The sequence below is a fragment of the Cupressus sempervirens genome, chromosome 4 (genome assembly GCF_028749045.1).
Source record: "Cupressus sempervirens isolate cs-2001-9-10 chromosome 4, ASM2874904v1, whole genome shotgun sequence".
Classification (NCBI taxonomy): Eukaryota; Viridiplantae; Streptophyta; class Pinopsida; order Cupressales; family Cupressaceae; genus Cupressus; species Cupressus sempervirens.
In genome coordinates this window covers 1,254,487-1,267,882 of record NC_143121.1, presented here as the reverse complement: position 1 = coordinate 1,267,882, position 13,396 = coordinate 1,254,487, and the positions used below count along the sequence as shown (strand labels likewise).

General features: G+C 36.6%; 2 pseudogenes across 1 annotated transcript; one reads left to right on the top strand and one right to left on the bottom strand.

Annotated features, from left to right (window-relative positions):
• The first annotated feature begins 952 nt into the window (after nucleotides 1-952).
• LOC149559630 (phosphoenolpyruvate carboxylase 4-like) lies at nucleotides 953-3,016 on the top strand (annotated as a pseudogene).
• A 773-nt stretch (nucleotides 3,017-3,789) lies between these two features.
• LOC149559629 (pentatricopeptide repeat-containing protein At2g03880, mitochondrial pseudogene) lies at nucleotides 3,790-8,387 on the bottom strand (annotated as a pseudogene). The gene is made up of 2 exons (XR_016363611.1): nucleotides 4,763-8,387; nucleotides 3,790-4,107 (listed from the first exon to the last, which is right to left on the bottom strand). The product of XR_016363611.1 is annotated as a pentatricopeptide repeat-containing protein At2g03880, mitochondrial pseudogene (transcript).
• Nucleotides 8,388-13,396: the final 5,009 nt, after the last annotated feature.

Genomic DNA, 13,396 nt, shown 5'->3' with positions numbered 1-13,396 from the left:
GTTTTCTTTATTGTCCTCAAGGTTCTATCAATCTTCCCATGACCCTTTTTGGTAAGGTTGTTCATACTATCTTTATTGCCATTCTTACTTCTAATCAATTTCAAATTAACCTTTGTATTCCATGGCTCTATTCCATGCAAGATGTGACCTCACTTATTCATAAGTGCATCAATTTCCCCAAAAGGGAGAAGTTATCACCATTAATCATTCTTTTTATAACCCCTTGTATCGTCGAGATTGTGAAGACAAATATCCTATTGGCCATCTCTCCCTCAAAAACTACCTACCCATCTTGATCATCTTTATTGATCCTATAAAAAATATAAGGTAGAAAAGATTCTTGAGCTTAAACTTCCTAAGGTTGATCCTCCTCTAACTGTCCTGCCTACCCCACTGATTCCTCCACCTATAGTTGTTCCCTCTTCGAAACCTGATATCTAGGTGCCAGTAGTCATATCATCTCCTTCTTAGCTATGAAGTAAAGAACACAACAAAATAGCTTTGATCTCATCATCCAAATTAATGTTTATTGATAAAAGTATTGTATCTTCTTTTGTTTCCAAATTGCACAATTTATTCATGAAATACCTTATTTGATGCAAGGAGAATCTCAAATATGTGAGATAAATGATCCCATAATCTTTCATTGTTTTCTCTGTTGTAACATTAAAAAAGACATTGCTGTATAACGAGAGAAAAGTAGCCCCTACCTTCCAACTGATCTAATTTGTCGCAGTATTCATTTGACATTTGTATTCATTTATTTGATTTTCCTTCAAAAGTGATTGTAAGGTCTTTTTGAATTACGAGAGTGTAGGCGCACTTTTAGTACCCCTATTTCAAAACTTCAATATTTGGTTGTTTTGGTTAGATTTCTCATAAGATGCATGAACTTTCCTCTAATATGTCATTGTAAAGGATGAAGATCATTATCTTGATATGCGGATGTGAAATGCCTTGTTTGAAATTTCCAAATTCAAATTCCATTGCCTCAATTCTGAAAGAGATAATGCTGCAGACCAGTAAGCATAGGCGGTATGAAAGTCATGGGTCCCGTGGAAAAAGGAGTTTAACAGTTTCCACTAATAGTGGGGCAGCCTTTGGTATTACAAGCCCTCAAAGGAAATCAACTGAATCCAATGCAGGAAAATCCACTTTTGATAAAATTCTTTATCCAAGCATTACTTAGCTTACAAATATCGGTCCTTACAGAGTTGTCCTTGGGCACGTGAGAGAAAAGCTTATTAGAACACAGAGGAGGATGGAAGAGATGTTGGAGGGTTCTCCTTGTAGTTTTGATTATGATCCTTCTCTGTACTATGAAACATCAGCACAACTATTAGAACCATTGATGCTATGCTACGAATCAATGCAATCTTGTGGTTCTGATATATTAGCTGAGGGATGCCTTGCTGATCTTATTCGACGAGTGGCAACTTTTGGAATGATATTGATGAAACTTGACTTGCATCAGGAATCTGGTAAACATTCTAAAACATTGGATGCCATTACAAAGTACTTAGACATGGGCACATATAGTGAATGGGATGAAGAAAAGAAGCTAGAATTTCTTGTAACCGAACTCAAAGGAAAGTGGCCTCTTGTTCCTCAAACCATTGAGGTCTCCTCTGATATAAGAGAGGTTTTAGATACATTTCGTGTGGCTGCAGAATTGGGCAGTGAATCTCTTGGAGCATATGTAATTTCAATGGCCTCAAAGGCTAGTGATATTCTTGCTGTTGAGCTACTACAAAGAGATGCATGTCTAGCAATGATTGGAAAGATGGGAAAACCTTGTCCTCACAACATCTTGCGCGTTGTGCCTCTATTTGAAATGGTGAAAGATTTGAGAGGAGTTGGATCGGTGATTCGAAAGTTATTATCAATAGATTGGTATCGAGACCACAATATTGCAAATCATAATGGGCATCAAGAGGTCATGGTTGGTTACTTCGATTCAACGAGGCGTTTTGCTGTAGCCTGGGAATTATATAAAGCATAGGAGGATTGTCATAGCCACTTGCAAAGAATTTCAAATCAAAGTTACACTTTTTCATGGCCGTGGAGAAAGTATTGGTCGTGGTGGTAGACCAACATATCTTGCCATTCAATCTCAACCACCTGGTTTTGTCATGGGAACTCTTAGATCTACTGAGCGGGGAGAGATGGTCCAGGCAAAGTTTGGTTTGGCACAAATGGCAGTGCGCCAACTAGAAATCTACACAACGGTTATTTTGATAGCAACTTTACACCCGCCTGATTCACCTCGTTGTTTAGATTGGCGGAAGGTTATGGAAGAGATATCAGAAATAAGTAGCCAACAATACCGAAGCATTGTCTATAAAATGAACAGTTTTTACAATATTTCCATGAAGCCACTCCAGAGGCAGAGTTGGGCAACTTAAAAATTGGAAGCCGACCAACCAGGCACAAACAATCTTCAGCCATTGGGCATCTCTGGGCAATACCATGGATATTTGCATGGACTCAAACTAGATTTGTATTGCCTGCATGGCTTGGTATAGGAGCAGGCCTTGAAGCTGGATATGCAAAAGGTTATAAAGAAGAACTACAAGCCATGTACAGAGAATGGCCATTTTTCCAATCCACAGTTGACTTAATTGAAATGGTTATTGCAAAGGCAGACATTCCCATTGCTAAGCAATACGATGAAGTTTTAGTAACTCCTTCTCGACGGAAACTAGGTGTAGAGTTGTGAGAAGCCTTTTGGAAGACAGGAAACTATGTGCTACTTGTTAGTGGCCATGAGAAACTCTCCGAGAACAACAAAAGTTTGAAGCGGTTGATTGAAAGCAGACTTCCTTTTTTTTGAATCCTATAAATATGATACAAGTGGAAATATTAAAACACCTCCAACAAGATGTAAGCAACCCTAAACTTTGTGATGCATTACTCATCACCATTAATGGCATAGTTGCAGGCATGAGGAACACTGGATGATGAGTTTGAGTCCATGTGATTAGGAGAAGAGCAGGCTGTATTTTTTTTATAAATTTTTTTCCTTTATTTCAATAGTAATTACACTGGCTTTTCCAACACAAATGGTTATGGAAATATAAATGTGGCAAAACCTTGAAAGAGCGATTCATGTAACTGCTTGCCGAGAAAAGAAATTGAAATGTTGACAAGCCATGTGAATAGACCAAGAATCAGTTACAAACTGAACGGTTATAGAACCAAAGAGACAGAAGAACAAATGGTTATGGAAGAATCAGAACAGTCATGGGAGGCCATTATTTATTGTAATACCTTTCATTTACAGAAGGGGGGGTTCTTCTTTTCCTGCATACAGTCAAAGAGCTGGAGTAGAGGAGAGGGCATGTTAGTTTAGGTTTTTCATTTCATTGCATATAGGGGTCGGAAAATTTTGGGTGTGAAGCTGGTTGCAGAGACAATCAAGTCTAATGCCATTTATTTTCTGTCCAACTGTATCTGGTGTTATTTCATTGTGTTGAATTGGGAATGCTAAATAAATAGAGTTTTGTTCCATTGTTTTCACTTTAACCAATCAGTAGGATAATCAGAGAATTATAACTGGTTGTGGAATTGCATCAGCTACTTCATTTTCATTTCGTAACTTGCATAATCATTCTTCAATTGCATTTCATAATTTGCATCTTTCATAATTGCTTTGTTGGGAAATTCATAAGATTGTGAAGGTCACAGCATAGCATCTTTGCATTTAAATCCTGCCTGAGATTTCACTTGCCTGGGTGGAACTCGGTTTCCTCTATTGTTCTCCGGTTAAGAACATACTTGCAGTAGAGATTAGTATTGAAACAAAATTCATTGAAGATTTTTCACATAGGGAGCTGTACCTCAATTCAGAGGGAAACTAGTTATTCTCAGAAATAGTTTCCCAACTGTTGAGTAAAGTTGTTCTTTAATATAAATTGGGCAAACAAAGGGAGTATAGAAAAGAAGAACAATTTTATTACCAACAGAGAGCATTGAGCAAATTCTATTCAGAGAATTTCTCAATTCTTCATTCCTATGATGTGTCACTTGGAACACAGAATCTGCTTCCTTCCCCACAACTTTGATATCAATTGTTATGAAAACAGGCCAGCACAGAGCATTACAAACCTGCAACGAAACAAATAGAGAAATATATCAAACATATAGAGACAACCAAACATAAACTGTTATGTAGTAAGTGTTAAAATAAAAGAGCACCTTAAAAGGAATTTGAAAATAGAAATATAAATTTGAAGACAAAATAGAAAACAGCAGTTTTATGGTGGCTCATCATAAGTGGCTACATCCCCTCTTCAAGCAGGGCAGTAACTTTATTCAACTCTCCGATACAAAAATACATCCAGTCTGCCCTTATAATTTGTTTCAGTCTTTGAATACAAAGAGGCATCACTGAAATGAACTGACGGAGGAATTGAATGGTCATTGGAGTTCACATTCTCAATAGCCAATCAATTAAAATAGTTACTGTTTTCCATAGCTCAGTAATATTCCATTATCATAATAGAGGCATGCCTTGTGCAGGCTACCTTTTACTTTGAGTGTGTTCCCACATCATGAAGTAATCAATAAAGATCTACAGAATGAAAGAGGTATTTAATTTCTTTTATAATTTTTGAAAAATTCTCTGCATGACAGGCCTGGTACATGTTTACGAAAAAATAACTAATCTAGACAGAAAGATATACACAATAACTGGACTTAAAAATTACAAGATGCTCTTCATCCAATCCAAGCATCACTTCATTCGGATCACTTCCCTTACATTTTGTGTGTAAGAAGCTTTACATTTCTTTCAGGAGTTTCCCTCCTTTTAGTTTTACATATTCCATTCTTTCCCCTCCAGCTTTTCATGTCCTGAACAGGCTTCCTGAAAATAGCCCTTATCATGACTACACCTCAGCTATAAACACAGTGACGAATAGCATTATGTAATTTCATCAAGTCCGCTATCCCCATAAATAGAACCTTCAAGAATACTGAAATAATGACTGGTTCCACTTTCTCACTGCAAGTTCCACTTTCTCACTGCAAGTTTGACATAACACATCTTGTACTAGTTCAAACTTCAAGGCTATGCTTATAGCTTGTTTCACTTTGCAATGTCGAGTTTCACTTAACACTGTTAATAATCTTCCCAAGAACAATGTCTCGTTTCATTAGCGCATCATCAATACTTCCCACAAGGAAAATGTCTCATTTCACCTATCATCACTGATAATCTCCACAAGAACACTGTCCGTTTTTGAAATGATGGAACCGATTTGCATCCCTTACAACAATTTCTCTCACAGCAGCCTTCGAGATAAACTTGATTGCTGTGTGGCAATCAACACAAGTGCGAAGGTTCTTGACAACCCTAATAGGCATTCCAGGGGATGTGTGCAACAGGGCAAATGCAATTGCTAACTTTTCACTATGGTGGTAGAGGAACAATTCTTTCTCCTCCTCTTCTACATCATTTAGCAAATGTCTTGAATCTGGAATATATCCTACAGTCTTCATCTCCAAGGACAACTTTTCCAATTTTGTGTAGATTTCCTGTGATTGTGGGTGTGATCTATCTCTAGCACAAAAAGCATGTATTACTCTATCAAGTTCAATCCAACTACATCCAGGTACCTTTGTAATTCTTCTATCTTCCATCAATCTCCTTATACCATAAACTTTGTCCCATCTACCCACTTCTGCATAAATATCTGCCAAAAAAACATAGGGTGCAGCCATTATAGGATCCAACTCAAATACGAGATTTGCTGCAAATTCTCCAAGATCTATATTCTTATGTGATCTACAAGAGCCAAGTAAACACGTCCATGCAACTGCATCAGGTTTGATTGGCATTTTGATGATAAAGGTCAGGGCTTCCTCAAGATAGCCAGCACGTCCAAGGAGGTCAATCATGCATATATAATGATCCCTTGTCAGCATAATGCAATAAGAATTGCTAATGTCATTGAAATATTTACAGCCTTCGTCTACTAAATTTGCATGGCTGCAAGCAAGTAAAACACAAAGGAAGCTTATGTGGTTTGGGTAAGTTCCAATGCCCTTCATTTGTTCAAAGAGTTTGAGGGCATCCTTACCATAGCCATAGGTTCCATACCCTGCAATCATTGCAGTCCATGAGATCACATCTTTTTGTGGCATTGTATTGAACAATGCGCGTGCCTTTTGTATATTTCCACATTTGGAATACATGTCTATCAGGGCATTTGCAATTAACAAATTAGTAGAAAATCCACATTTCATGATCCTTTGATGGAACGCCATTCCCTGTTCCAGAACTCCTATTTTAGCGCAGACTGGAAGGATACTGGCAAATGTTGCAGAGTCTGGCTTTATGCCAGCCAGTTGCATTTGTTTAAAAATCTCAAATGCCTTTTCAAACAACCCAGCTTGTGCAAATCCTGCAATTATTGCATTCAAAGAGACCACATCTTGACAAGGCATTTCTTTAGAAAACTTTAAAGCCTCGTTAAGAAAACCATTTTGTGCATATCCTGTAATCATTGCCGTCCAAGAGATGATATCTTGTTGAGGCATTGTGTCAAACAACTGCCTAGCCCTCTTCATGCTTCCACATTTAGCATACATATCTATCAGGGCATTCCCAACCACGACGTCTAATAAAAATCTGCTTCTTGTTATCTTTTGATGGATCTGTATACCTTGAGTCAAAGCTCCCACTTCCACGCAAGCTCTAAGGATTCTAGCATAGGTAAACTGATCTGGTTGAATACCCGTTTCTTGCATTTGCTTAAAAATCTCCAAAGCTTTTTCAAAATACCCATTTTGGGCATACCCTGTAATCATGCAATTCCATGAAACCACATCTCGATGAGGCATTATGTCAAATACTTCATGTGCTTTGTATATACCCCTACATTTGGCATACATGTTTATCAGGGCATTTCCAACTTCAACATTTGACAAATATCCACTTTGCCTTATGGTTTCATGGATATCCATACACCGTTCCAATGATCCCATTTTGGCACAGGCTGGAACAATGCTGGCAAACGTAACAGCGTCTGGTTTTACACCCGCCAATTGCATTTGCTTAAAAGTCTGCAAGGCCTTTTCAACTAACCCATTTTGTGCATATCCCGCAATCAGTATAGTCCATGAGACAACATCTCGTTCAGGCATGTCGTCAAACAACTCACGGGCTTTCTGCGTGTTTCCACATTTGGTATACATATCTATCAGAGAATTTCCCAGTTGAATATTAGCCGAAAATCTGTTTCCCTTAATGCTATTATGGATCTCCATTCCCTTCTCGAAATCTCCCTTTTTAGTGCAAACCGAGATGATACTGGCAAAGGTTGCCGAGTTTGGCTTCACACCTGTTTCTTGCATTTGCTTAAGAATTTCTAAGGCCTTGTCAATAAACCCAAACTGTGTATATCCTGCAATTATAGCAGTCCAAGCAGCAACATCTGGTTGAGGCATTTCTTTGAAAAGCCTTAAGGCCTCGTCTGGAAATCCATTTTGTGCATATCCAGCAATTATGGCGGTCCATGAAACCGTATCTCGTTGAGGCATTGCGTCAAACAGTTCGCGCGCCTCTTGAATGCTTCCACATTTTGCATACATATCTATCAGGGCACTCCGAACTACAATATCCAACAAAAATCCACTTCTGCGTATGACTTGATGGATGTCTATACCCTGTTCCAGAGCACTAATTTTGGCGCAGGCTGGAAGGATGGTAGCAAAGGTGAACTGGTTTGGTTTGACATCTGTTCTTTCCATTTGATGAAACAGTGCCAATGACTCTCGGGGAAACCCAAATATTCGGTAAGCTACAATGATCAAATTCCATGAGTAGACGTCTCGATTTGTCATATTGTCGAAAACTTTACGAGCGTACACCAAACTTCTGCACTTGGCATACATGTTAATAAGTTTATTTTGAAAAAATGTTTCAGTTGCAAATCTAAATCCCCTGTCAATGATGAAAGAGTGAATTAGCTTACCCTCTGGAAGCGCTCTCTTTGCTATACAGATCTGTAATAGTTGAAAATATGAAATAGACTTTAAAGGAGGATTAGATTTTGTAAGCAGAATGATTAGTATCTCCCTAATTCGACCCTCTCTACAGAGTTCACTGAATTGGGTAACGGATGGCATTGTAGGATTGAAGCTACGGGAATGCATTTTTTTGTTCATTCTAACATGAAAAAACAGTATCATCATTATTTCCCTCTGGATCAACTAATGAATGGCACTGTAAATTCGAAGCACGTGGAATGCATTTTTTTGTTCATTTAACATGATAAAACAGTACCATGATTCTTGCCGTGGAACGAATGTAGGCTCCTCTGATAATTGTCTTACCACATCTTTACAGAGTAAGGAAGAGATCGACCGTGGAGCTGGCTTTATTGCAGTTGCACGATGGAACATTTGAAATTTTATCGTCAATATTTATGTAGAAAGTTTTTCTTCAATTTAAAAAAAAAAATCACTTAAGTGATGTTTTATTTGAAAATTCCTAGGCAATAGTTTTTACTAAATAATTTTAAAATCTTACAATTTCATTCAATTATGATAAATTATGTGATGATTTATAAGTGTATTGATAGATATAATCTAATTGTATTATATTCTATTGTGTGAATTCACAATAAATTGATGTATAAAAATGAAAGTGATTTGAAATATTTACATAAGATTTTGAAAGATACGAAGTTATATAGTGATAACTAAATTTGTGTACAAAGTCAAACCTGGTTTGAGATATCTTGACGCAAGACAATGACTAACACGACTATAAAGAAGATATTTGAAAAACATAGGCCAGAAAACACAAACCCAAAATGACAGGACACAAATGAACATGAAATCAAAGACCCACAAAAAAAACCTTCAAATTCTCTAAAAAGGAGCATGAGTGTGCAACTTCCCTTGCAATGAGGATTCACCTTACCCTTAATTACATCCTTCCACTCTTTCCTTGAGAAAGAGGTTTCACAAAACGTGAAATATGAATGTGAAAATGCCTCCTAGCATAGCATTTACTAATCCAACTAGGTTGCTAATTCTTCTCTTTATTGAACTTTCTCTAGTTACGAATCTGAATCTTCATTCTCTTCCAATCCAATCCTTTTCCTCTCTCTACCCTCCTTTTCATGTCTTCTCATGAGGTCCCCCCTTCCGATATCTAAAAAATAGAGTTAAGAAAGTGGGCTCCAAAAGAAATCAAAATTCAAAAGTGGCACCTAATTCTAGAAGCTCCGAAGTTTCAAAATTCACATTAAATGCTTCAAGTACTCACTGACAACTCAAGTGCACATAGTTATTGTGGCCTAAAATGGTGTTTATCGATAGAATCAAAAGAACACCTAGTTGATGACAGATTCATGTAGATGCTTTGACATCAAACTCCCTAGGTGGAAAGAAATCATGGGTTCCTACTCATCAAGGTTGCAATATTGTCTTTCACTTTCATCTTTGGCTTCTTCTAATTGTATTGTATGTGCATCCCATGTCACACTCTCCATTATGTAATTTATTCTTGCATTTTTTTTCATGAGTTTCTCCATCTAGATTCTTCTGTTGTTGAGTTGTCATTGATATACTTGTTTGATTTCCTTTTCACCCTCAAACTTCCATGATTTTACCTCATCATAATTCATCAACTCATCTTCTTTTCCATCAACATCAAAACCTTTACATAAGTCTACAATATTACCTTTTATTGTTGAACCCTCCCTCCCCCCCTCCCCCCCCCCCTCTCTCTCTCAATATATTATTTCAAATGGAGCAACACCTCTATTTCGTCCAAGTATTTTTAATCTTCATTAATATGCTCATGAGTTATTTCTAGCCCAACATCCTCTTCATTTATCTTGGCTACTACTTTTGTTAATGTTGCAATAAACAAATGTTTAATCTCTCTCTCTCTCTCTCTCTCTCTCTCTCTCTCTCTCTCTCTCTACTAGCATGAATGCTGATGGAATTACTTTGGGGGAGTATCCTAAGTATTGAAAAGCATGTGGCAGTATTGACATGTTGCATTCATGACTTTGTTTGTCATTGATGTCAACATAATAGTAATTCTATGAAGACCAACAGAGTAAAAGATAGAGAATGAGGTAATACAGATAGAGGTTTGATGGTCAGGTGATGCACAGTTAAAGACATGTTCCACATTTTTTTCCTGATGACAAGGTTAAGTGCACATAACATAAGTTGAAGAAATACAAAAGATATACATGATTTACAGAGAGCAATGCAGAGACAAAATACCTGATAAGTAGTTTTTGATGATTGTATTTTATCTCTTAACAAAGATATAATCTGGGTACGTGAACTTATACAGTGATAGAGGACAGTCTGATGATGATGTCAGTGAGTACACAAGTCCTGAAGTTGCACGTGTGAGATGTTGTATAGATTGGGAGCCGACAGTGTTATGTGATTGCAAAATAATTAATTATCTTATTGTGGTCCTATTGTAATTAACTGGGAAAGCCTCAAGGATGACTCAAGGAATTGTTTTGAGGACTTGGTATAAAGGAAAGTATTTTCCTTGACTATAAAGTGTGTATGGGATGCGAAGTGATCAAGTAAGTGCGAACAAGAGTAGAGTGTTTGGTAAATATGAGTAAGTGATCTAAGAGATTATTGGATGCAAAGTTTGTGATCTGGTATCAAGATTAGAAGGAGCAGAAGTCTGGTTGACAGGACAGAGGAAGAGGAAACAAAGTACAATTCAATTATTATTCTACAAGGAATAATACAGAGATGTGGGTTCATTGGTATTGCCCTTGAAGCTATTTAGACAATGGGTCCATCTAGCTTCTACAACTCCTAACAGGGTTGGAATCTCCTAACAGAGATTCAAAGTCTCCTAATAGGGACTGATATGTCATGAATGTTTTCATAGACTCCTAATAGGGTCCATCCTCTAACAAGGAATATTTATAGTAGTACATCATCTTGTGGGTACCATCCCCACTGAGGTTTTCCCTCTTATCAAGGGTTTCCCAAGTTAACATATATGGTGTTATTGTGCATGAGTATCTTGTTGTGGTTTGTGCTTTTATTGCTCATATGGTTAAGGTCTAAAAGTTGATAATTTTGATAATAATTGGATAACTGATTCACCCCCCACTCTCTCTCAATATGTTATTTCAAATGGAGAAACACCTTTATTTCGTCCAAGTGTTTGTAATCTTCATCAATATACTCATGAGTTATTTCTAGCCCAACATTCTCTTCATTTATCTTGGATACTACTTTTGTTAATGTTGCAATAAACAAATGTTTAATAATTTCAATATTTTCTCTAAATAATTATTTTTCTTCATTATGATCCTCATCAAATATAGATCCATTATCCATCATTTTTCACTCCATCCCAACCTTCTTTTCATCTGCATCAATTTCCCCCATTAAAATTTGTACTCTCTACTTCAAGATGCACTTCCAAATGGAACACCTTATTCTTATACAACCCCTCTTTTGCCAATACTAATTTCCCTCTATCTTCACCATCTTAATTCTCCCCTTGAAAAAAATTATAAATAAAAATCTCACTATCTTTGGAATCTAAATATGTTTGAGCACCATCTTCCGTCAAGTCTTCAAAGTGGCCAAGGTCTGAAATTTCAAGTCTTGGAGAATTAACATTCCTTTATTTTATTTCTCTTGGTGTTCTTCCTTAATAGTTTCCAAATGTCTGCAAATTTCACCACCAACCTCATTCTCTACTACCACTCCAATATTATCTTCTTGTTAAACTAACACAAATTCATTCTTTCCTCTTTTGTTTTCATCCTTTTCTATGCTTGCCTTCTTATCCACATATACACTATTGTCTTTCTCTTTTCTATTGCCTATAACCAACCATATCTTCCTTTCATATTCATAAATTTATTTCAAGGCCTCATACTTATCATTATACGAATCAGATTGGATACTTTTTACCTCACACCTATCATGTTACCTTTCTACAAATTTTGTTAGAGGCTTTGGAGCATAATCTTCCTTATTAGCATTTATGGCTCTATTTAGGTTTTTTTGTTTGTTGGCCTTCTTCTTCTTGTTACCATGACCTTTATTAAAAACATCTTCTTTTGTTATATTTATCTCGTACTACCCCCTTTTTGGCCTTTATCATCTTGGCATGACATCTTGCTTCTCCTATATTTGTCTTGTCCTCATATCTCCTTTGATATTTCACCATAGCTTCTATCCTTGTCTTGATTTGACAACATAGGTTTTACCTCCAGCCATAAATTCATTTGCTTTACTTTTTTGTTCAATAACACTCAATTTCCTTTTCCAATAAGGTATATATGGCCATGATTCCATTAGTTTAATTTTCTGCTTTTGAACCTGCATATTCATGTTCCTATTTTCACTTGCATAATAAAAAACCACATTAGTACTCATATTTACCTCTCCATTATTTTATTGCTCCAATTCCTACCAACCTTTACTCATGGCCTATCTTCTATTCTTTTTAGGCTATCTTACGTGCTTGAAATATCTTCCCTTTATCTTGAGGCACCTTACAATGTACACGGGCTACAACATAATTTTTTTCCATTCAATGTTGTAACTTTCTTCCATTCTTTCATATCTTCAAATTTTCTCATATGCAATTTTCTTGTGTCTTTTGTCCTATCCAAGGCAAATCTCCCATTCTTTCTCATACATTCATTCACATCCTCAACCATATCATTAGAAAATAACTCAAGAGACCAAGAGTTTTTGTAAGTGCTTTCTTCATAGGCACTTTCCTCTCCACTCATGTTTCTTCTTCTTGTAATCCTTGTTGCACATCCTGTTAGGATGAATGTCAAAGGTATTCATATGGGGGAGCTTATAAGAATGTTTGGGGAGATGCTTGAGTGCTTATGTCTTGCATTTATGACAAGTGGCTTGTCATTGATGATAAAATATATTATCTTGGTTATGACAGGCAAAGTTACAGGGGAAAATTTGGTCAGTGAGGTCAAAGGTTGCAAAACTTAGTTTTTGTGGGATTATAATCATATTGTTGGACATGTCATGATGATGTATTTGTGTTTGTGGAAATTAATTTGAAGTATTGTGTGAGCTATAAAAGAATTTGAGAAGAATGGTCACATGGCAGTACATAGGAAATTGTTTACCAGTAATGAATTGTAACTATTAACCGAGATGGAATTCGATTCAACAGACTTGGATTCCTATTGAAGAAATCTTTGTGTTTATGGAGCCAAGTTAGTAGATGCCAGTGATCATTATGTGATGGTTGTTGAAGTGCAATGTGTCGTATTTTCACTATCAGGCTAACTGTGTATTGAGATATACTTTGGAAGTTGTAATTGTAATATAATGTGTATTATATTATCTTAATGAGGTCCTATATTATTCATTGTACATTGAGGAAGCCTCA